The sequence below is a fragment of the Acinonyx jubatus genome, chromosome B1 (assembly GCF_027475565.1).
Source record: "Acinonyx jubatus isolate Ajub_Pintada_27869175 chromosome B1, VMU_Ajub_asm_v1.0, whole genome shotgun sequence".
Taxonomy (NCBI): Eukaryota; Metazoa; Chordata; class Mammalia; order Carnivora; family Felidae; genus Acinonyx; species Acinonyx jubatus.
The window spans coordinates 77,440,904-77,466,837 of record NC_069382.1 but is presented as its reverse complement, the minus strand read 5'-3'; the positions used below and the strand labels follow the sequence as shown (position 1 = coordinate 77,466,837).

Genomic DNA, 25,934 nt, shown 5'->3' with positions numbered 1-25,934 from the left:
GTTTACCAGCCTAGTTCCCAGATGCCAACCAAGGGCTGACTTTGCAAGCAGGCCTTTCTAAGGATGGCCATCTTAGGCCTGCTGTGTTTACTCTTTCCTATACACTGGGCCTCTTCTTTTTTTAAAAATGTTTTAAGTGTTTATTTTTGAGAGAGAGAAAGCAAGCAAGTGAGCATGCATGAGCAGGGGAGGGGCAGAGAGAGAGACACACACACACACAGGATCTACAGCAGGCTCCAGGCTTTGAGCTGTCAGCACAGAGCCCAACGCAGGACTCGAACTCACGAACTGCAAGATCATGACCTGAGCAGAAATCAGACGCTCAACCAACTGAGCCACCCAGGCACCCCTCACTGGGCCTCTTCTAACTGCTGGTGTGAAGAGTGTGAGGGCAGGGGTGATGTTCTCTGTATTTGGGAGTCATAGCCTTTTCTCTTTTTTTGCTTGGGAAGTGTCTTCTCCATTCTGTTGGGGAAGTGTGTGTTGTCAGGCCTATTAGGAAGTACAGGATTAACTTTATTGAGGAGCATGGGAATCGACATGAATGTGGTCAGTGCAGGTCAAGTAAATTTCAAGCCATGCAGCCTTATGTTGCTGGACTAATTTGGCACAGGATGAAAAGTCCCTTAAAAGCTCTCCTTGTTTTAACTTTCCGGTTGGTTGATTTCTCCTTGAGAGTGACCCCAAAGGGCAGGAATCAGTTTTGTCAGCTTTATTTCTGTTCTCACCCTTCAGCTCTATTGAGCGCTGTCATTGGAGGCCCCACATTTTCTCAAGGATCAAGGTGCTGCTCTGTCTGTCCTGCCCTCTGTCCTTGGCGTCTGGTCAAAACCCCCTTCCTCAGCTTGGCCTAGGCTTTGTAGTATCTGGTTGATACTGACCCTCCTCAGATCTGCTCCCTCCTCTATTTACCCTTCTGGATTTTTCTCTAAAAAGTTTTTTTTTAATTTTTTTTTATTAAAAGGTTAAAAAAAGTTAAATCCTTCAATCAGGATTTGTTAGGTGAGCTTGTCATCCAGTATTAATGCTGTCTTCCTCCTCCTGTGAGCTATCCCAAGTCATTATTTCTTTTCATGCAGATATTTGTAGAATTATTCTCTCTCTCTCTCTCTCTCTCTCTCTCTCTCTCTCTCTCTCTCTCTCTCTGGCATGTAATCATGCCATCAGTACCCTCTAATCCATAGTGATTTAGGGGAAGAGTTTGATTTCCTTTTGTGTCATAGCTCGTCTCTTGACCAGGTAGTGATGGCTTCTGTCGATCTTTGCATAGTATTGTGTCTTTCTAGTTACTATAGAGATAAAAGCATCTAGAATTCTAGAGTAAAATCTAGTTACTTAAAGCTCCGTAAACACCTGTGCTAAGTCTTGAATCTGGTTCAAAATAATCTGGGGACTTGGATGAATTAAGCTAGCCATCAGTTAGTGATTGAGGTAGTTAGGTGATGTGCCCCTAGGAGTTTATTAAATTACTTTTTACTTGTGTGTGTGTGTGTGTGTACGTATTTATATATATAGATCTATCTATCTATCTATATATATCTATATATCTCATATTATTCATGATGAAGTTATATGATCTGATTTTTGGTGTTGGCATCATTTCTTTTATGCAGTTATCAATTCATTCAGCAAACATCTGTTAAGCTGCTCTTTCATGCCTTGCACTCTGTGGACAGGCACAAAAGCTTAAGAAAAAAAAAAATTAGATCTTGCTTTCCGGAAGTTAGCGTTTAGTAAGAAAGACAACGGTGTACCTAACTGACACAGTGGAAATCCAGTAACCTGGCCTGAAGAGTGTGTGTTTGAGTTTGAACCTATAGGAAGCTGGTAGCTTTCTCTGTCCAAAGCCAGGTTAAGACCATTGCTATACTTTGAAGACTAAATGTAGTAGGCATTCCTTTGTGAATCAACCCAGTTGTTTCTTCAGAAGATATTCCATTCACAGCAGTGTGTTGGCCTATAGGAGATCTAGTGGACATAATTATAAAATTCAGATTTCCTTTCCCTAAGCACTTTAGTTCGTCTGCTTAGAGAAGAGGGTCAGCACTAAGGGCTTCTTGAGCACCCAATGTTCCAACCACTGGCCAGCTCTCGTTCAGACGAACCGCGGATCAACCCGTCAACCCTGAGAGGGTAGATTGTATTGGTTGTGTGTTTTGTTTTTTCATTTTCTTTTAGATAGTAGTGTTTTTTTTCTGCAGTTTACAGACTAATGAAAGAAACGGAAGCTTGGAGAGTTGAAATTAACTTACCCAAGGTCACACAGCTTGCTTTATTCATTTACAGCCTGCCTCGGTCCAAAAAGGATTTCAGGCAGTTAAGCCACACAGTTAGAAAATTCCTTGCGGTCTTTCTACTGTCCCAAGAAAAACAAGACCGTATTTTTTTCTTTTTAAGCTTCAATGATTCATAGTGTTTCAGGCAGTATTACTACATGGATAGCTCCAAGTTTGAATTTTACAAAAGTGCTTACGTATGTCTCTGTTGGAATGTGTAGGAGTCAGAAAGGAAATCTCTGTATTCGATTTCATAAAGTCATGAGCTTTATATAGTTGCTTGAGCCACACATGTCAGTGCTTGGTTGTGTGTACAAGAAAGTTCTTATTAATCATTGCACAGCTGGTGTGTTGTTTGCCAGCATTATTACTTATTCTTAATTACCAAAAGTGCACATGGGCTGCAAACTATAGATTGTGCCAAACCAAACCTCTAAAGTGGTTGAACTAATAGGTTTTGGGGAAGATTTATAATCCTTTGTAAATGATAGCCGTGCTGTATATATTCATATAAAGAAACAGTGTACATCAGAAACTCACACAAAATCTGGATCGTAATCTCGAGTATATGATTCTCAATATCTGCCTCCTGTTCTCTTTAATTTGTTGCTGAATCAACTTGGCTTGTTTTGTATATTGAGAGTAGAGTTTATTTATATTTTATTTAGAAAAGGCTCTGCCTTTTTTAAGGTACTTGTTTTTCTTTCCCTAACTCAGCAATGAGTAGAAGTGGAGACATTTTTTTCTCCAGGAAAGCCTTCAAACCCTTGATTTCTCTCGAATGTCATTTCTGTTGAGATGGAAATGGTGGACATGACCACTAAGAGGATTAGTCATCGTTTTCAAAATTTAATGAAGGAATTAGGTCATTTGTGCTTAATGTGCTAATAAGCTCACAGAGTAAACTGTAGTTACTGATGGATTGATGTGGAAGGGTCTTCGGAATGATCATTGTTTCTTGTGTGTTACTCCTGTTCTACAATTTCTGCAGGATGCTGTTACCTGCCATGCCCAGGGCCACAAACACCTGCAGCTGAACTTTTTTGGAAGTCCTCTGGGCTTTATCCAAATTCTATGTAGCTTAAAAGAAAACTTTCACTTGACTTTATTATTCAGATGAATCCAAACTATTGTAAATGGTTTCTAAGTTTCCATTGTTTCCCATTCTTGGCAGGTTTCCTGCTCATTACTATAGGTTAGTGGTTCCTAACCAGTTTTTATGTTTCATAGGTCTGTGAGAATTTTATGAAAGATAACAATCTCATTGAAAAAATACAAATGCATATGGACCATTTACATACAATTTGAGGGTATACACTAATACTGAATTCTCTAAGAGACCTCAGCTGGGAACCCTGCCTTGCTGAAATGAACTTGGATGATACTGAAATAACTTAATAAAAATATGTGGCCCATTTTTACGATGCGGGAGTGCGGGAACTAGCGAAGTTTAGCAACTTACAGGTTTCTGCATGTGATAGTGTGTTACCTTTTACTTATGGCTTTACCAGTAGTATTTATTGTCCACTTATTTTCTAAAACAGATATCTCAAACACATGTTTTAAGATATCAAAGACAGAGCTCAAAAATCTTACAATATAAACTAAAAATAGGTTAAAGGAAAAAGACAAAAAAATAAACAAACAAAAAACACTTTGGTATCAGTCAAATTGAGGAAAAGGCCAGGGATCAGCAAATGATGTTTTTAAAAATTGGCATGGGCCATATCTGTTTTACTCCTAACTCAACCTTCCACAGACATGATACGGAACAGATGCATATGTAATCCTCAGAATCCCTTTTGGGAGGGAGGTGGAGAAGATGGTTTGGGCAGCTTTGGGTAAGACTTGCAACTTCCACAAATGTAGAAGTTCCTCCTGACCATCCTAGCCTCCCACCAGAGAAAGGAGAATAGGTGGGGTGTGACTTCCTCTCATAGACACTGCAGGGTCAGTGATCTCTGGCAGTAAACAGAAAATCAGAAAGAAAACATCAGAATCAAAACTAAATTTTAAAAAAGAGCTTCTATAAGAGAAAAAGATGGGAAGAATGAACCCTGAGAGTAGGGAGGGGAATCCCATGTCCCACCCTGATAACTTGTAACATGAACATCTAGAAGTCATGTCTCTTACCTGGTCCAGCTTCTGTCTAGTAAATGGTGGGAAGTGGTGATAAAGTGGCCAGCTAGGACAGAGACTTCTGGCAGGGGCTGAAGGGCCCGGGGCCTCCCCTGGAGTTTGTATAGCCCAGGCAGAGGGAGTGAACACAGGCACAGGCGTTTTGGCAAAACCAGAGAGATGAAGTGAGAGAGCAGGTTGCTTATAGCCCTGGCTGCATCCTTGTCCTCCCCATCCATATTGGTTATGGACTCAAAATGTTGAAGCCCTAACCCCAATGTGACCTTATTTGGGGATGGGGTCTTTAAAAAGGGAACCGAGGTTAAATGAGGTGATAAGGATGTGTCCCTCATCCAATTGGACTGTTATAAGAAGAAGAAAAGGCACCAGGGATGCACATGCACAGAGGAAAGGCCGTGTGATGACACGGCAAGAAGGCAGCAATCTGCAAGCCAAAGAGAGAGGCCTCAGGAGCAACAATCGTTGCTGGCACCTTGGTCTTGGATTCCCAGCCTCCAGAGCTGTGAGAACACACATTTCTGTTGTTGGAGCCGCCCAGTCTGTGGTGTTCTGTTGTGGCAGCCCAAGCCGATGAACACACCATTCTCCAGCGACAGAACACTGGGCAGGCAAAGCTGTAGTGTGTAGAAGAAGAAAACAGACGTCCACAACCTGGGAAGAGATTCAAGGACGTGTCACCCGTGGTGTCGTGGTGTGAATAAAGTGTTGACAAAGCTGCCCATTTAAAAACTAGTATGGTTGAAATGAAACAACCAAAAATATCCAGCGTGTAGTCAATGAGCCTATATTGCAGCAGGAGAGGAGAAAATGTGAACTATAGTTGAAAAATCTAAGAACTACTGGTCTAAGGAAGAGAAGAAAGGAACTTACTAAAATTTATCTCTATAGAAGAATTAAATATTTAATGAAATGGGAGTTAAAAAAAATAAAATGATGGAAGAGTTTTAAAGATACTTGCTGAGCTAAGGAAACAGACTGACACATGTACAACGTTTTAAAATGAACAAATTAAAAATACCAAAATAGAATAAAAAATTAAAAAACAAATTACCCTCCTTAATGGAACAGTCACATTCAATGGAAGGAGAGACACAAGTCAAAGAAACAGACACAGAGGGCAAGAATGACCCATCAGAAGTCATCACAGGAGTACAGAATGAATGCAAGGAACAGAAGTAATTTTGATGATAAAACAGAACTTTTTTCTGAATCAGAGTGAGACCATAATCTGATCAAAATGTTCGCTGAATTTCAGAAAACATCAATCTGAATAGTAAGTCCTTCAGAATGATCCGTATAGAGACAAACTGATTCAGTTATTAGATTTTAAGGAAAAATAAAAAACACTGGGAGGATACATCTGGTTGCCTCATATTTTCCTACAGCAACTCAGAAGACAATAAAAGCAGTGTTTATAGGTCTTGAGTATCTATTTTTGGCCACAAAGAAAAATCCCAAATTTCAAAAGGCAGAAATAACACAGACCATCTTTTCCCCCCCCGATCGGTAATATTCTAAATCTAGAAATTAGAAGCCAAAAAAAAAAAAAAAAAAAAAAAAAAGAGTCCTTGGTCATCTGGAAGTTTAAAGACTTTCATAATTCATGGGTGAAAGTGGAAATAAAAAAGTTGTAGAATGCCTAGAAAAATATTATGAAAACAAGCTTATCAAAACTTAAAGGATAGTGCAAAAATTATGTTCTAAGGGAAATGTATAGACTTAAATAACTGCATATCCAAGCCAGAAAGAATGAAATAAGTTAAATTTCCACCCACCTACATCCCCAGAAATTTGAAGAAAATATGAAAGTTGAAATTAATTAGGAAAGAAAAAAGTGGTTTTTATAAAACCTCTTGCATTTTTGGTAGATTGGGGAGCATAAAATAAAACAGATTTTCTTGGCTAAGCTAGTCAAGAAAAACAGGGGTGGGAGAGAAGGCTCACATACATAAAAAGAAACAAATGTGAAAATAACCATAGATACACAGTGCACAGAATTTTGAAAATCTGAATAAAATTAGTGTACTAATAAACAGAAAACGTTCAAAGAACTGCCATCCCCTGCTTCCCCCCCCCCCCCAAAAAAGCACCAGGCAGAGATATTTTCACAGGTGAATTTTAAAGATGGAAGAAACCATTTAATAGGTTAATCAGTTAGTATTTAAACTGGTCCACACTATAGCAGAGGAAAGTTTCAACTTCTTTTTATGATGCTGGTGGGGCAGTCATGCCAAAGTCTGTCAGAGATAAAGTTGTAGATCAATTTTACTTATGCATATTGTGCAGAGACCTTAAATAATACATCAAAAGTAACAGCAGTATTTTAACGGGATAATATTTCAGTCTAGGTTGAATTCACCCCTGAAATACAAGGGTGGTTCAATATTAGGAAACACATTAATATAATAATATGCCATATTAATAAGTCTAAGGAGAAAATCTTACAGCAGATGCCTAAAAGCTGTAGGCTTTTACATTATTCCTAACGTAATACTTTAGTAAAGCAGAAATTGTGGATGCTTCCTTAAAATGATTTAAAATGTATATTTTAACCCTTAAGTTCATATTCTATGTAATTATTGAAATGCTTATAAGGTTGATGAAATCATGACATGGCTCACTGTTACTATTGTCCTAGAATTATGATATAAGAAAAGCAAGAAACAAAACAGAGCTAGTTTGAAAACTAGAAGGGGGAGAGTTTGCATTATTTACAGATGCTTGTACACGTGGATAGCCCCAGAGAGCAGATTGAAGAGCTCTTAGGTACACTAAAATGATTCATTGGGATGAAGGATTAAAAGTAATTACCAAATCGATAGCTTCCTTATATACCGCAGGGCATCAGAAAATACAGCGGGAGAACAGGCGTGATTATCAGTGTTATCCGAAAAGATGAATTACCTGAACGTAAGCCTAAATCAAGAAAAGATAAATCACTGGTGTGTGAGCCTAAATGAAGAGATGAAGAGCACCTATGTGAAGAAAGTTATAAAGTTCCACCCATGGGACTTTCCCAGATGAGGGAAGTCTCTAGGAGGAGGAAACAAGTGTGTGTGAACTGGAACGGACTTTGTGTGACTGTTCGCAGTGTCCCGCAAGGTGTAGAATGCACCCCTGTCCTGAAGGCCATCTCTCTAGTACAAAGTACTCTGCAGATACTGTCAAAATTTTGCAAAAATGTAGAGCGTGTTTGCTGCCATTGACGTCTACTGTATCTCTCAGTGCAAAAATCAGCCAGCCTTGTGGCGCCTGGGTGGCTCAGTTGGTTAAGTGTCCGAGTTCAGCTCAGGTTATGATCTCATGGTTCATGGGTTCAAACCCCACGTGTGGCTCTGTGCTGACAGTGTAGAGCCTGGAGCTTGCTTCAGATTCTGTGTCTCCCTCTCTCTGTCTCTGCCTCTCCTCTCCTTGTGCTCTCTCTCTCTCTTTCTCAAAAATAAATAAATACACAATAAAAAAAATCACAAACAGCCTTCAGTGGCAGGCGAGAGGGTTAACCCTCTCACCCAAATTATGTGATGACTATGAGAAGAAACGTTCAGCAGCTTGTTCAAAAGAATGAAGTAGACTCACAAACATGGACACCTATCTTGGTGGACACATCCTAAGGTGGCCCAGTCATCTAGGCCCTTGGGTGCCTGTGGGACCCATGGCTTGATTCTAACCAGTAGAATCTAAGGTGATGGATGTTTTCCCCCATGATTGTTTTGTTATGTAAAACTCCCCGGGACCAGACTGGAAGCAGAGGTTCTCTCACTGGCCTGGAAGAAGCAAATAGGCATGTTATGAACTGCTTTTGGAGAGGAAACTGCGGGGGCCTCCATCTCATATTCACCAGAAAGAACGTTCGGTTGTACAGCTGCAAGGAAATGAGTTCTGGTAACAACTCAAATGAGGTCGGAAGCAGATTTATCCCCAGTCCAGCCTCCATAATACAGGCTGGCTGATCCTTTGATTACAACTCTGTGAGCTGAAGACCGGGGCAGAGGACCCAGTGAAGATGTGCCTAGACTCCTGACACACGGAAAGTAGGAGATAAACGATAGCTTTCTTATGCCCATCAAGAATCAGAAAACAGTAATGGTAAACGTGTTGTTTTTAGGCTTTGGGTTTATGGGAATTTGTTACACAGCAATAGTAAATGAGCACACAAAACTGAATGAGAGCTAAAACACTGGCATACTGGCTCACTCTGAATTAAATTTAAAAAATCTCCTACTACTTACCCAACTTTTCTTTCATACCTTCATATCTTAAACTCTAGTCATCCTGGCCTCCTTGGCATTCCTGGAATACACAAGGTACATTTCTCCCCCAGGGCCTTTGCACTTAATTGTTTCCAATGTCCGGAACATTGCAGGTCCCGTAAAAAGCATTCAGTTAACAGTTGAATAATTCAAAAAAATTGAGACATGGAACTGTATCTCTATTATGATCCTTTGTGTATTAAAATACGTACCTAGAAATTGTGTGTGTGTATGCCCATGCATAGGCATAGGCAACTTTTAAAATTTCCTTAGAAGAAATCAAAGAAACTATTGACAATGATTAATTACCTTGGAAGGGACTCAGTATTTTTCCAGTATTCTGTGTGTCAGTATCCTCATCAACAGTGTTATTAGGATAAGGCTCATTTATAGTTTTCTTCTTTGACTTAAAAAAAGCCAACTATCACATACTTAAATTTACATTACAGAATAAACACTCTAGTTCTCTATCTCAGAGTGTAAAAATATCTGTCAGTTTGACTAATTTTTTGGATGAAACTGGAAATTGCTGAAGAAATCAGGCTTCAGTTTGAAGAAACTTAACAATGAGTCTGATTCTTTTTTGAGTTTGAGCCCCTTACATTCTTTGATGTCTTTCCTTTCTGATGAATGAAGCCCTTGTATGGCTGTCTTGTCCTTAGATGACAAAAACTTGAAGCAGTAGTGAGAGAAATATTTATATATATGATCTGTTGAGCACATTTACTACGAAGTGGTTATATTTTGAAGTCACTTTGGGAACGGTTATTTTGCTCATATCCAGACTATCATCTGCTTGTACATGATATCAGATGAAGAAATGAAATAAATGTGTCTCTTTGTGACAGAGTAAATAAAGATGGCCACAAACTCTTCTATACTCCTTCCATAGAGATAAGAGAATCTGTCTCCTTAAATCTTGGTGGACCCTGTGTTGCTTTGGTCATTAGACTGTGACAGGAGTCACTATTGACTATAGTTTGACGAGCTGACTGCTTCCATTTCCTTCCTCTTGGGATGCTCTTTTTGGGGGAAGGCAGCCGCTGTAGAGAAGTCCAGCTACCCTGAGAGTGCCAAGCTGGGAGGAAGCCCATGCTTATCATGTAGGGAGGCTGTGTAGGAGGGAGGAAGAGATATGCACAGCCAGACTTAGTTCTTCCAGTCTTCTCATCCCAGGCATAGGATGTGTGGAAAAACAGCGTGGTCATCCCAGACTCTAGCGGACAAAAGTGAGGAACCCAAATGACAACCAAAACTAGGGTTTCAGACATGTGTCCCCAGTCACTGTCCCAGCCACGCCCATTTGACTGACCTTGGCTTAGGCTGATCATTCCTGCTGTGCCATGCCCAAATACCTGAGCCAGAAAATTGTGAGCGTAATGAAATGGTGGTGGTTTGAGACCAGTAAGTTTTGGAGAGGTCTGTTACATAGCAGTGAATGGAAGGAATATCCCATTATTTCACTGAACATGAATTTTGGTTTAGTGAATTCTGTGTCCCTATTGACTTCCAGAGGGGGGGTGTTTTAGGTAGAAAAGGAAATATTTTTAAAGGTTATATATTTAATGTTTGTTTGTTTGTTTGTTTAGAGGGAGGTGGAGAATCCCAAGCAGGCTCCATGCTCCACACAGAGCCCTATGTGGGGCTTAAACCCATGACCATGAGACTATGACCTAAGCCGAAATCAAGAGTCAGATGCTTAACCTACTGAGCCACCAAACTGCTCCTAAAGGTTATATATTTAAAGAGCAACACGTTATCTGCATCTTTTCATACGATAAAAATTCTAAAAATGAAAATACAGAGCACAATCAGGTAATTAGTTCTCATATTATTTTCCCCAGTTTTAGAGCTTTAGCCAGTTGTCTGAGGTTTCTGCCTCCCTGCGCTCCCCCTGCTCATTCTTCCCCAATACAGACTTTACTTATCCCTGGGACTCTGGCCTCTTTTGGAGCAGTATTCAGTATTACTGCTATAGTACCTATCTAGTTTTTTCGTTCTGTTTTGTTGACATACTTTTGCATACTAGGAAATAGGAAAATAAGGTTAAAATACCTATTGGTGTGCTGTGGTTCTTAGGAAACTTCAAGGGGGCCAATCATCATGCTCTTCAGCAAACATCTCTATCCATGTCCATGGAACTGTAAGATCACCGTTTCAGGGGTCAAATAAGGATGACTTTATTTGCAATGAGTGTATTTATGAAATGGTAACAGTTCACAAATCTTTGTCACGTATTTATTAATATCTGACACATTCTTCCTTTGGAAAGGGAAAACCAGAATAAAGGGGATGGTAAAACGAGATTACTCCCTAAATAGTCAGGGCCACCCCTTTGTCATGTTAACCGTGCATCTTGGGTATAATCAGAACCCACAGTATGCCTGACTTGAAGCAGAAACTAAGGGAGCTCATGTCTCAGCATGGTACACTGTGTATTTATCAGGGGTTGGGGAGAGGTTACTCTGTCCTGCAGGGAAGGGTGGCAGGTCAGTTTGACAGAGCTTGTTTCTGTATTGCGGAGTCAGTCACTTGGCTCACATAGCTTGGTGAGTGAGACAGGCTTTGGGGGATGGGCATATATTTTCTTATTCATAGATTCATGGGTCAACTATTCAAGCCCTGCATGTAGTGTCGGAGCCTCTTTTGGAATGCTCCTAGTCTTACCTTGTAAAACTTTGGTGACATGGAACTCATTCTCTCCCAAATTAACTGCCCAAGAGTTGTGTAACTTCACACAGTTCAGAAGGTTTTCCCCCTTATATTCGGTTGACATATGCCTTCTTACATTCTTAACCCATTAGCCCTGGTTTTAATCTCTGGGCCCAGTACAAGGTGAATATCTCTTTCACATGATGGTTTTTTAGAATCGGTTTTTTAGAATTGGCAAGTTGCATGACTTTGCTTTGAATTTCCCACTTTCCTGGTCACATTGTGCTGTGGTTTATACTAAGAAATACATATTTAGTCTTCATCCACAGTTCCTGGCCCCCAGTTCCCAGAACCCTTGGAATTTCCTGAGCCATAAGAGCAATGGGAGCATCTTTCTTATATTTGATCTCTTGTCTTCAGTTCCTGAATTGCTTCAGGTGAAATGGATGTCCTGTTATTCATGAAAAGCTTTCTCTACTAGGACTGGATTTATGTAACCAAGGTGCCTTTTGAAAAGTACGTAAGGATGAGGGGCTGGTTGCCAGAGAACCAACAGTGAATAGAGGATTGAAACTTTCAGTCTTACCCCTGATTTGGCTGGGAGAAGAGAGGCTGGAGGTCAAATCAGTTGCTGGTGGCTGGTGATTTAATCAGTGGTGCCTATGTAATGAAGTCTTCATAATGAACCCCAAAGCAGAGGGTTTCCAAGCCCTTCCAGTTTGGGGAACCAGAAGGGTTCCCACATTCCATGGTGCTGGATCCTAGACTCTATGAGGACAGAAACTCTCTTCATGTGGCACCTCACCCTATGTGTCTCTTCATCTGGATGTTGATTTATATCCTTTAATATCCTTTGTAATAAACCAGTTATCTAGTGATTAAACCGGTTTACTGAGTTCTGTGAACTGCTCTAGCAAATAAATTGAATCCAAGGACTGGGTCATGAGAACCTCTGATTTATAGCCAGTCAGAAGCCCATGTAACAATCTGGTCTTACAGTTGGTATCTGAAGCAGAGGCGGGGCGGGGGGGGTGGGATGAGAGGGTTGAGGGACAGTCTTGTGGGACTAAGCCCTTAACCTGTGGGATCTGATGCCATCTCTGGCTGGATATTGTCAGAATTGAGTTGCCCTAATGTGGTCTGGTCAGTAAGGTGTGCAGTTGGGATCAACATCTTCCTCGTTCTAGGTGTAGGATGTGTTAATTCTACTTGAGATGTTCTCAGTTTGCCAGTCATGACATGTGTGTCCTCACTCTGGCCTTCCTGTACACATTGACTTTACTCACCACTGTGGCTGAGGCATATGTTCTCATACTATACTTGTGTGGCTGCTTTTTATACAGGTTCAAGAACTTCCCAGATAGTTTTTTCTTTGGAATCTTGTATTGCTGGTCTGTTTGTTTCCAATCTGCTGAAAAATGCTTGGGCATACTTCTTGCACAGGAAATTGTTCAGTATCTCTCCAGTTTTGTGTCCTGTATGAAGACAACAAATACTGAGTTAGAGCTCTGAGGCATAACACTAGAAGTATTTCTCTAGATTTATAGTGGTGGATCTCAACTCCCAGGGGACATTTGGCGATGTATGGAAACATTTTTGATTGTTAGAACTGAGTGGGGTTGGTATGGGTATCTACCGGGTAGAGGCCAGAGGTACTGCTAACCATGCATAGGATGGTGCCTCCAACAGGAATCAGACCCAAAATGTCAAGGGTGCTGAGGTTGAGAAGTCCTTGTCCAGATTAATGTGGTTGTCGGAAACAGTGTCTGGTGAGTATGATATTTTTAATTTTGCTAATCAGACTTATTACATTAGCACATAAGACAGTGATTCTCAAAGGGTCAACCGGGGGTCCTCTGAGGCCCTTTTTGGGGTCTCTGAGGTCAGAGCTCTTTTTATGATGATTGCCTTTTCCACTCATTCTTTTACAGAGTGGAGTGGAGTAGAGTGGAGTTTTCCAGAGGTGACGTGACATCTAATACGGAAACAGATTGAATGCAATAGCAGATATGAGAATCTAGCTGCCTTTTTTTTTTACATCTGACATTAAAGAGAGTTTTGGGGCATGTGGGTGGCTCAGTCAGTTAAGCATCTGACTCTTGATTTTGGCTCAGGTCATGATGTCACGGTTCGTGAGTTCACAGTTTGTCTGGCTCTGTCCTGACAGCATGGAGACTGCTTAGGATTCTCTCTCCCTCTCTCTCTCTAAATAAAGAAATAAACTTTAAAAAAGAGATTTTCCAAATTGAAAACAATACAGTTTCTCTTACTAAATTATTTTCTATTAGAAAAGTTATTTTTTCATAATACATGTTAATATGTAATTGGCATATTATTTTAATCAACTAATAATGCATGTAAAAATCAAAAGAATTTTTTTAATGTTTAGTTTTGAGAGACAGAGAAAAAATGAGAATGAGTGGGGGAGGGGCAGCGAGAGAGGGAGACAACAGAATCTGAAATAGACTCCAGGCTCTGAGCTGTTAGCACAGATTCTGACGTGGAATCCATGAACTGTGAGATCATGACCTGAGCTGAGGTTGGACACTTAACCAACTGAGCCACCCAGGCACCCCTAAAATTTCTCATAAATTTTATTTTTTATTTCTAATACTAAGAATGTCAATAGGCATAAAAGTTCTTTGGGATCCTAGTAATTTTTGTAGTATAAAGAGATCCTGAGATGATGAATTTTAAGAACTTCTGACTAGGTGACATTTCTTCATTGTATATGCAAGGATATTGTATCGAGTGACAGTTTTAAAGACCTCATTAGAACCTAAATATACAGAGTGTTTATGTTTCCCAACCTGAATAGAAATTAATTGGCAGGTTCCTAGTTAACTTGTGGTAATTTCTAGTTATCCCTTGTCTGCTTCTCCAAGTGATCACCATTCCTTTAGTAGTAAATCTGAGTGCACTTTGGGATCTCCATTTGTCAGAAGGATTTCCTCTGCTTCAGTTCCTTTGCTTCATTCATGGATACTATGTTTTTGTTTTGTTGTGGAGTTAAGATTAAATTTTGAAAATATCTTTGGCCTTGTGAGAAGGCTTTCCTTTCAGGACCTCAAATGATGGAAGCATACATTACTTTATGTGGAATATTTTGAAGTCTCCTTTCTGAAACCTAAGTCTGGTATTCAGATAAGGGACAGTGCTATTACTTGGAGAGAATGTGTGGCTCACCTCCTGAACTTTTTAAAATTTTTGAAATTCTATTTCATATGGCTAACCAATTCAAAATGTCATAGATGTCTGCGATTTGGTGTTGGTCATATGGATATGTTTTTTAGATACATTTCCCTTTGCTCTTTCATTCTACCATGAAGGTAGAGGGAGATAAAGACCTGCCCAGATGAAGTGTAGGAGGGTATTAGTGATTGAAGGGTGCATTGACTTATGGGAGTGATGGTGTTTGAGATGCTAGACATCATGTGGTCTGGTGCAACCAGACCGCATTTAGCTGAATCAGGAAACAGGCCTATAATGGTGTTGCTTTCCCAAGGTCATGTTATATTTAATAGCAAGGAACATTATCACTTAACTTTATGACCTTGCGGCCCTTTACTAGTAATATGATTGTACACAAGTTATTTAATCTCTTTAGGCATCTCTGTTTCCTCATCTATATCATTGAAATAAAAATAGCAACTTTGTAGGGTTATTGATATTAATTTACATAATAGCCTTTCTTTTGAAAAATTTCAGATCCACAGAAAGGTTGCAACATGATGCAATAAACACTTGTATTTCCTGTCCCCATACAGTGTAATTACATTATTATTATTATTATTATTATTGCTGTTGAACCATTTGAGATGAAGTTTGATTTCTTTATGACCCCTTTCATTTCTAAAAACTTCAGTATGTGTCTTCCAAAAACAAGGAAAAATTTAGGAAGTTTGAAACTGACACTATATTGTTATTTAATGTATTGTGACACTAAGGGTGACCCACAGTCCAACACATTGACACTAACTGGGAATTTGTTAGAAATGAGAATTTGGGGCCCTACTCCAGGCCTGCTGAATCAGAATATGCACTTATTTATTTAATGTTTTATTTATTTAGAAGCACACTATGAAAATTAATTTTATTTGCTCAAGGGTTCATATTGCAAGCACCAAACAAAACATGGGCTTCGATTCTGTGAGCCCAGATTCACATATTTAGGAGGATAAAAGCAAACTGTGATCCCTATATATGGATGAAAAAACTAAAGGCTCACCGTACATCATGTTGTAGTTTAAAATTTTTAGAATCCAGAAGTCACAGGTCTTTTAGGTCTTTCTGGATGTCCCACAAAGTATCTGCACTTTTCTTGAGCTGAGCAACCTCATCATCCTTCACCTTCTGGTTGATAACACTGGTTAATCCCTGAGTGTTCAGGATGCATGGAAGGCTCAGGAAGACTTCATTCTCAATGCCATACAGTCCCTTCACCATTGACACTGGATGAATCCTGGATAGATTTTTCAACATGGGTTCAATAAGATCAGCCACACTTAGTCCTGCAGCCCAGTTGGTATATCCTTTTAGCTTGATGACTTTGTAGGCACTTTCAGCCACCATCTTATGCACTTCCTTCCAGTTTTCACTGTCATTGGCTATTTCCATTTCTGGATTCAGTTCCTGGAGAGAAACATCTGCCACATTCACTCCCTCCACACAGCCACACTTGAGTCACCATGTTCTCCCAAAATCCATCCATGGCAGTTGCTGGGATGAGCGCCAAGTTTTTCAGCCATAAGATAGTGAAATCTGGCAGAATCCAGATTACACCCACTTCCAATCACACAGCACCTGGGCAGTCCACTTAACTTCCAGGTAACGTGTAAGAATATTCACTGGGTTGGAGACCACAGGACTGTACTTGACTATCTGAGGAATAATGAATTTGAAGACATTAACATTCCTCTGCACCAGGTTGAGCTGGCTCTCCCCCTCCTTCTGGCGGACTCCTGCAGTTACCACCACAATCTTAGAATTGGCTGTCACAGAGTAATCTTTATCTGCCACAATTTTAGATGTCTCAAGAAATCAGCTCCCATGTTGCAGACCCTTCATTTGTCCTTTGCATTTATCTTCCAAAACATCCAAGGGCAAGTTCACCAGCCAGAGACTGTCCTAGAATGCTGATGACACATGCCATACCAACTTGTCCAACACCCACTTGAGTGATCTTATTGTTTAGGATGGTTGCCTCTTCTTCTGCGACTGGTGCAATCAGTTTTTCCTTAGGAATTGCCATTGTGCCCAAAGAGAAATGGCTGTTAAGAGCCATGCGAAGAAGACAGTGTCAGCTGCCCAGAATCTGTATTTAAGAAGACCCCTGATTTATATGTGTATGAATATTTGAGAAGCACTGGACTGAGCAATCCATATTCATACTTAATTAGTTGTTACATGATAGCTTTTTTTTTCTTTTTAAGTAATCTCTGGGTCCAACATGGGGCTTGAACTCATGATCCTGAGATCAAAAGTCACATGCTCTACCAACCGAGCCAGCTAGGTGCCACCAGGATACCTTTTGTGGAAATATTTTCATCCATGCAGGATCCAGTCCAGTGTATTGAATTGTGTTTAATAATTGGCATGTCTCCATAGTTTCCTTTAATTTAGAATATTTCCTCAGTCTCTGTCTTTCATGATACTAGTACTTTTGAAGAGTATAGACCAGTTGTTTTGTTTTGATTTTTAAATTTTAATTCTATATAGTTAACATACAGTGTTCTCTTAGTTTTGGTTGGTGTACAGTATAGCGATACAACATTTCTACGTATTAGTCAGAATTCATCATGGTAAGTGTATTCTTTAATCCCTGTCACCTATTTTACTTATCCGCCAACCACCTGCCCTCTGGTAACCATTAGTTAGTTCTGTCTATAGTTCAGAGTCTGTTTTTTGGTTTGTCTCTATTTTTTGTTGTTGTTGTTGTTGTTCATTTGTTGCTTAAATTCCACATACGAGTGAAATCCTATAGTATTTGTCTTTCTCTGACTTATTTCACTTAGCATTATACCCTCTAGATCCATCCATGTTCTTTTTTATGGCTGAATAATACTCCATTTTGCATTTATATACCACCTCTTTATTCATTCATCTACCGATGGACACTTGGGCTGCTGCTGTAATTTGGCTACTATATATAATGCTGCAGTCAACATAGGGGTGCATAAATTTTTTCAAATTAGTGTTTTTGTATACCCCAGTAATGGGATTACTGGATCATATGGTAGCTCTATTTTTAGCTTTTTTATAAACCTTCTTACTGTTTTCCACAGTGGCTGCACCAGTTTGCATTCCTACCAGGATACATATTTAGAAAAATAATGCTATTGCCAGTGTCAGAGAAATTACTGCCTGTGCTCCCTTCTAGGATTTTTATATTTTCATGTCTCACATTTAGATCTTTATTTTGAGTTTGTTTCTGTGTATGGTATAAGAAAGTGGTCCAGTTTCATTCTTTTGCATGTAATTGTCCAGTTTTCCCAACACTATGTGTTGAAGAGCCTTTTTCCCATTGCATATTGCCTCTTTTGTTGAAGATTGTCTGTATAATCATGTGAGTATTTCTGGGCTCTCTATCTGTTCCATTGATCTGTGTGCCTAGGTTTGTGGCAGTACCATAATGTTTTGATCACTACAGGTCTGTAGTATATCTTGATATCTGGGATTGCCACACCTCCAGTTTTGTTCTCCCTTTTCAAGATTGCTTTGGCTGTTTGGAGTCTTTTTTGGGTTCCATACAAATTTTAGGATTATTCTAGTTCTGTGAAAAATGCTGTTGATATTTTGATATAGATTGCATTAAATGTGTAAATTGCTTTGGATAATACGTTTAAAAAATATTTGTTCTTCCAATCCACAAACATGGATATTTTTTCCATTTGTGTTGTCTTCAATTTCTTTCATCAGTGTTTTGTAGTTTTCAGAGTGCAAGTCTTTCACCTCCTTGGTTGGGTTTTATCCCTAAGTATTTTATAATTTTTGGTGTAATTCTAAATGAGATTGTTTTCCTAATTTCTCCTTTTGCTGCTTCATTATTAGTGTATAAAAATGCAGTGGATGGATTTCTGTGTATTGATTTTGTATCCTGTGACTTTACTGAATTCATTTATCAGTTATAGTAGTTTTTTGGTGGAGTCTTTTGGGTTTTCTATATATAGTATATCATTTGCAAGTAGTGAAAATTTTCATCCTTTCTTACTAATTTGGATGCCTGTTATTTCTTTTTGTTGTCTGGTTGGTGTGGCTAGAATTTCCAGTGCTATCTTGAATAAAAATAGTAGGGGTGGACATCCTTGTCTTGTTCCCAATCTTAGGGGAAAAGCTCTCAGTTTTTCACCATTGAGGATGATGTTAGCGGTGGGTTTTTCATATGTGGCCTTTATTCTGAGATATGTTCCCTCTAAACCAATTTTTTTTGTAAAGGATTTTATCATGAATGGATGTTGTCCTTTGCCAAATGCTTTTTCTGCATTTATGGAAATGATACTATGGTTTTTATCCTTTATCTTGTTGATGTATTATGTGGATTGATTTGTGAATATTGAAGTACACTTTCATCCTAGATATAAATCCCACTTGATCGTGGTGATTGATTGTGTGTATGTGTGTGTATGTGTGTGAGAATGATTTTTTTAAATGTATTGTTGGATTTGGCTTACTAATATTTTGTTGAGGATTTTTGCATCTGTGTTCATCAGAGATATTGGTCTGTAGTTCTCTTTTTTTGGTAGTATCTTTATCTGGTTTTAGTATCATGGTAATGCTGGCCTCATAGAAAGAATTTGGAAGATTTCCTCCTTCTATTTTTTGAAAAATTTGAGAACAATAGGCATTAACTTTTATTTAAATGTTTGATGGCATTCACCTGTGAAGGTATCTGGTTCTGGACTTTTATTTGTTGGAAGTTTTTCTTTTCTTTTCTTTTTTTTTTTTTTTTTACTGTTTATTTACTTATTTTTGAGAGAATGCTCACAAACAGGGGAGGGGCAGAGAGAGAGAGAATCCACGCAGGCTATGTGCTATCAGTACAGAGCCTGATGTGGGGCTTGAACTCATGAACTGTGAGGTCATGACCTGAGCTAAAATCAAGAGTCAGACCCTTAGCTGACTGAGCCACCCAGGTGCCCCTTGTTGGAAGTTTTTTGATTACTGATTCAGTTTCATTTCTGGTAATTAGTATTCAGTCTGTTCAAATTTTCTTCTTCCTGATTTAGTTTTGGGATGCTATATGTTTCTAGGAATTTGTCCACTTCTTCTAGGTTGTTCAATTTGTTGGCATATAATTTTTCATAATATTCTTTTATAATCCTTTGTATTTCTGAGTGTCAGGTTTTTATTTCTCCTCTTTCATTTCTGATTTTGTTTATTTGAATCCTCTCTCTCTGTTTCTTTTTATGAATCTAGCGAAAGGTTTATCAGTTGTGTTGATCTTTTCAAAGAACCAGCTTCTGGTTTCATTGATCTGTTCTATTTTTTTGTTTGTTTGTTTTAGTTTTTATTTTGTTTATTTTTGCTCTAGTCTTTATTACTTCCTTCCTACTGTTGGTTTGCGGTTTTGTTATTCTTTTTCTAGTTCCTTTAAGTGTAAGATTAGGTTGTTTGAGATTTTTCTTGCTTCTTGAGGTAGGCCTGTATTGCTACAAACCTCCCTCTTTAACAGCTTTTGCTGTATTCCAAAGATGTTGGAGTGTTGTGTTTTCATTTTCATTTGTCTCCATATATTATTTGATTTCCTCTTTGATTTCTTGGTTGACTTACTCATTGTTTAGTAGCATGTTATTTAACCTCCATGTGTTTTTTTTTTTCTAAATTTTTTCTTGTGGTTTATTTCTAGTTTCATAGCATTGTGATCAGAAAAGATGCATAGTCTAAGTTCAGTCTTTGTGACTTTGTTGAGATTTGTTTTGTGGCCTAATATGTGATCTGATCTGTAGAATGGTCCATGTGCATTTGAAAAGAATGTGTATTCTGCTACTTTAGGACTGAATATTCTGAATATATCTGTTAGATACATGGGGTCCAATGTGTTGTTCAAAGATACTGTTTCCTTGTTGATTTTCTGTCTGGTCTATCTATCCATTCATGTAAATGAGGTGTTAAAGTCCCTACTACTATTGTATTACTATTTATTATTTCCTTTATGTTTGTTATTAGCTGCTTTATAAACTTGGGTGCTCCCATTTTGAGTGCATAAATATGTACAATTGTTACATCTTGTTGGATTGTTCCCTTTATGTTATATAGTGTCTTTTTTTGTCCCTTGTTACAGTATTTGTTTTAAAGGCTCTTTTGTCCAATATAAGTATTGCTATCTCAGCATTCTTTTCCACCTCCATTTGCATGGTAAATGCTTTTCCATCCCTTCACTTTCAATCTGCCTGTGTTGTTAGGTCTGAAATGAGTCTGTTGTAGTATATAGATGGGTCTTGCTTTTTTGTTTATTCTATCACTCTATGTCTGTTGATTAGAACATTTAGTCCATTTACATTCAAATTAATTATTGATAGGTATTTGTAGCCATTTTGTCACTTGCTCAATGGTTGTTTTTATTGTTCTTCTCTGTTACTTTGTTCTCTTGCACTCTTTCATGGTTTGTTGATTTTTTTTTTTAGTGATATATTTGGATTCCTTTGTCTTTAGTGTTTGCATATCTATTACTGGTTTTTTATTTGTGGTTTTGATTATGTTTGCATATAACATCTTGTGCATATAGCATTCTATATTAAGCATTCTATATTCTATATTAAGCATTCTATCTTGTGCATATAAGCATTCATGGTTGCTTAAGTTTGAACCCATTCTTCGCTCTTCTTCCCCCCCATGTTTTAGGTATACGGTGTCATACTTTACATCCTTTTATTCTGTGAATCCCTTGACTGAATTTTTGTGTATATATTTAATTTTACTGCTTTGTGCATCCTACTTTTCACACTCCTACTTAGGTGTTTCCTTTCTACTCAAAGAGTCTCCTTGAACATTTCTTTTAGGGCTTGTTTAGTGGTCATAAATTCCTTTAAATTTTTTTGCCTGGGAAACTCTCTATCCTTCTATTCTGAATGATAGCTTTTCTGGATACAGAATTCTTCGTTGCAAGTTTTTTTCCTTTTAGCACTTTGAATATATTATGGTACTCCCTTCTGACCTGAAGAGTTCCTGCTGAAAAATCAGCTGATAGCCTTATTGGCTTTCCCTTGTATGTAACTGTTTCTTTTCTCTTGCTGCTTTAAAAATTCTCTTTATCAGCACTTTTTGCCATTTTAATTACTGTGTATCTTGGTGTCAACCTCCTTGGGTTGATTTTATTGGGGGGCTCTCTGTGCCTCCTGGATCTGGATTTCTGTTTCCTTCACCAGATTTGGGAATTTTTCAACTATTATTTCTTCAAATAAGTTTTCTGTCCCCCTTTACTTTCTTCTCTTTCCAGGGTCCCTATTATATGAATGCTATTAACCTTGATGTTGTCACTGAGTTCCCTTAGTCTATTTTCATTTATTATTATTTTTCCTGTCTCCTGTTAGGTGGATTGCTTTCCATCACTCTGTCCTCCAGGGCGCTGATCTGTTCTTCTGCTTCCTCTAGTCTACTATTTATTCCCTATACTGTATTTTTTAATTTCAGTTGAGTTCTTCATCTCTGATTGGTTGTTTTATGTTTGTCTCTTTGTTGAGGGTTTCACTGAAGTCTTCTACTCTTTTCTCAAGTCCAGTGAGTATCTTTATTGCTATTACTTTAAATTCTCTATTGGATATTTTCCTTAGGTCTCCATTTTCCTTAGGTCTCTTGCTGTGATTTTCCTGTTCTTTCACTTGGAACATATTCCTTTGTGTCCTCATTTTGTCTAATTCTCTGTGTGTATTTAGTCAAGTCAGCTATGTCTACTGTTGTTGAAAGTAATGGCCTATGAATGAGAGGTCCTGTAGTGCCCTGAAATGCAATGTCTGCTATTCACCAGGACCTGGCGCTTCATGAGTGCATCCTATGTGTGTTGTTTGTGACCTACTATTGTGGCTGATTTGCCTTTGTTCAATACAGTCATCCCCGTTGTGGACAGGGTTTTGTACCTGTGTTGTTAGTGGGCCAGTCTGAGGCTGCCTTGGGCTTGAGTTGAGTCAGCCCATGCACTTTCCAGAGATACAGTACCACCACACTACAGGGCACCTTCCCTGACTTGTCCGTTGTGAAGCTTTTGTTGGTGGACGTATCCTGCAGTTAGATGTAATGTCTGTCCCCTCAGGCCACAGTTAGAGTAGTGTATGTAGTAATCTTCCCCTCTCCCTGGGCAGGGGTCGCTTTGGAGTGGTGTTGACCACTGTCAGGGCTGATTGCCCAGTGCCAGGCTTATATGGCACCACTTTGGATGGGCTCTGGCCCAGGGTTTATTGGAGGGGACAGGGCTGCAGGATGATATGGGGGCAGGGTGCACAATGGCAGCAAGGTCCACATTGGTGCACAGTGGGAGAAGGCCTGCAGCAGCTTGGGAAAATTCCTGCTGAGTCCAGCCGGGTTGTGGGGGAGTATATCCACAGAAGTGCACTGGGCAGAGGTGCTTTTAGCAAGCTAGGTGGAGAATGTTGGCCCTGTGCTGGTTCCAGCAAGTGTCTGTATACCTGGACTGGGAAGCAGGGAGGGTATGCCAGTAGCTCTTTTGTTCTTGGAGATGTCTCCCAAAGATCTCTTCCCTCTGCAGCACTTGCTCTGAGATTAGTAAATACATTTCTTTCATGTATACGCCTGGTGTTCTTCACAATGCTGCTTCTATGCTGTATCGCAGGAGGGCTGTTTGTTGTGCTAAGGCTGGGAACTCAGTTTCCTCACCCTCCAGCTCCCAGAGCTGAGCCCACCAATTTTTAAAGTTCCAGATGCTAAGCCCCACCAATTGTAAGAACTTGTGAAGCCAGGCCCTTTCAAAGCCAAATGTTACAGGGATTCCTTTTCCCAGTGTATGTTCCCCATGCCTGGGGTACCTGGTGTGGTGGGGTCTAGTCCTCTAACCTCTCCATGCCCATCATGTCTCTTCCTCTTGTGGACAGTCCTGTGGGTCCATTTGATTCCCGACCATGTCTCTGCCTTTCCTACCCTTTTCAATGTGGCTTCTTCTCTACATTTAGCTGTGAAGTCTGTTCTGCCAGTCTTTGGGTCATTTTCTGGTTTATTTGCCCTCATGTGGGTCTTTTTGAGTTGAGTTGTCTGTGAGATGGGGTGGACTTAGGATCCTACTACTCCACCATCTTCCCTGGAAGTCTAGACCAGTTGTTTTATAAAATGATCTTTAATTTTAATCTTTCTTCATGGTTATATTCAGGTTATGTATTTTTGGGAGGTAAATGATCTTGATTATTCTAAGCAAACCAGCTGGGACATTTGAATGGCTACGGGCTGGGATCATCTGGAGGCTTTGTACTTACATCTGGTGCCTGGGTTAGGGTGACTCAGAGGCAAGGCTCTTCTGAGACGAGTGAGCAGAATCTCCTACACAAGCTTCTTCACATAGCTTGGGCTTCCTTACACAGCATGGCAGCCTAAGGGAGTGTTCTATCCATGAGGGCAGACATGGTAGGACCTTTTATAATCTAGTATCCACATTCCTCTAGCATCACTAATGCATATGCTGTTGGTTGGCAAGGTCAGGAGCCTGCCCAGATTCAAGGGGAAGAGACATAGATGGAAGAGTGTCCATGAATTTGTGGTTGTATTTTAAAACTGCCAGAAGTGAGGATTGCCAGATTTCTTAATTGTAAAAATAGGTTTTTTTTCCTCTTTGTCATTAATGGTGATCCATTAGGAGATAGCCTGAGAATATTTAAGAATCCTGTTCCACAGTAGACTTTTATCCTTTAGTGATAGTATTCATTGATGACTCCTCTACATTTATGATTTGGAATTTAAATTACATAAAAATCTTAAACCTAATACACTCATCTCCGAGTAAATAAACATATAATGATGACAGTGTTGGATTCTTGAATAATCTTGTGACAAAGATAAGCTTGCATGACCCGATTTGACAAGTACTAAACATTTTATGCGGATATAAGTAACAAGCACTTGATTATTAGAATGTCAACAGAAATACACATGAAGAGGTTCTGTTCTCTGTATGTGGTTCTGTTGCTGTTTTATCCTATTCTTTCTTTCCAATCAAAGGAACGCACTTAAGGCATTTGTGTCAAAACTGGTGGTAAGAGAAGTGAGATCAATTGAGGCAGATCTTCTCCTTTGCACTTCAAACGTGGCTATAATAACTGAGAGTTAGCAAGTTCCACATGGATGTGTAATTCAGAAATATAAGCATTAACCTTTTGAGCCTCACCTTTGAAGGTGCAAGAACTAGGTAAAGATTATGCTTTTATCATATTTAAGTCTTATTCAAATGAATTGTGCAGTGCATATTGAAGGGGATGGTGTTAGTAGCCAGCATGTGTGACTTCCACAGAGATTTGAATTGGCAGGTGAAGGTCTAAACATTGAGCTGCTTGGAATATTCCTAAAGTTATACATAATAATTTCTAAATTGCTAATTAGAAACGTTTAGTTAGGAGGTGAAATCTAGCTGTAGCCCAGTGTGTTTAGAAATCGAATCTTGCCCAAAACTTATTCCTAACAGATGTCTGTGCCAGAGGTCACCACCTCTCATGTGTAACTATGGACTGAATACTGGCAAGTTCTAGGAGACTGTGGTCCATATATTTTTATAATCTTATATTAACTTCTTTAAAATGAGATAAATGGGGAGCGCCTGGGTGGTTCAGTCAGTTGAGCATCCGACTCTTGATTGCTGCTCAGATCACTATCCCAGGGTCGTGGGATTGGCCTTGCATCTGGCTCCACGCTGGGCATGGAGTCTGCCTGGGATTCTTTCTCTCTCTCTCTCTGCCTCCCTGCCTCCCTCCTTCCCTCCCTCCCTCCCTCCCTCTCCCTCTCCCTCTCCCTCTCCCTCTCCCTCTCCCTCTCCCTCCCTCTCTCCCCCATTTGTACGTTCTTTCTCTCTCCAAAATAATAAAATAAAATAAAATGAGACAAATGTTACATGGAAAAAAAAAACCTCTGAAGAATAGTCATTAAAATTTTAACAGAAATGTTCCTATGTGTGGGATGATGGATGGTTTTTATCTTCTTTAAAGAGGTTTTTTTCCCTTGAGTTTACCGGAACTTCTACAAGGACTGTAATGTGTTAGTTATCACTTTTGTAACATGAATAAATTATACAATTGACCTTTGCACAATATGAGTTTCAACTGTGCAGTTCCACTTACACATGGTTTTTTTTTTTTTTAAGGTACAGTATGGTATTTCCCTTATGATTTTCTTAGTAACATTTACTTTAGCTCACTTTATTCTAAGAATACAATGTATAATACATATGACACACAAAATATTTGTTGATTAACTGTTATCAGTAAGACTTCTGGTCAATACTAGGCTATTAGTAGTTAAAGGTTTTGGAAAGTCAAAAGTTCTATGTGGATTTTTGATTGCATGGGAGAAGGGAGATCAGTACCCTGACCCCTACATTATTACCAAACTATTCCTATAAATTTTAAAGCTGTTGATTAACAAAAAAAATTTTTTTGATATTTATTTATTTTTTGAGAGAGAGAGAGAGAGA

General features: G+C 39.1%; 1 protein-coding gene and 1 pseudogene across 3 annotated transcripts in view; one reads left to right on the top strand and one right to left on the bottom strand.

Moving 5' to 3' along the window:
- Positions 1-25,934, top strand: part of ARHGAP10 (Rho GTPase activating protein 10) — a 319,834-nt gene that overhangs the window by 231,197 nt on the left and 62,703 nt on the right. The gene's annotated exons all lie outside the window — the stretch shown is intronic.
- LOC106983317 (L-lactate dehydrogenase B chain-like) lies at positions 15,579-16,585 on the bottom strand (annotated as a pseudogene).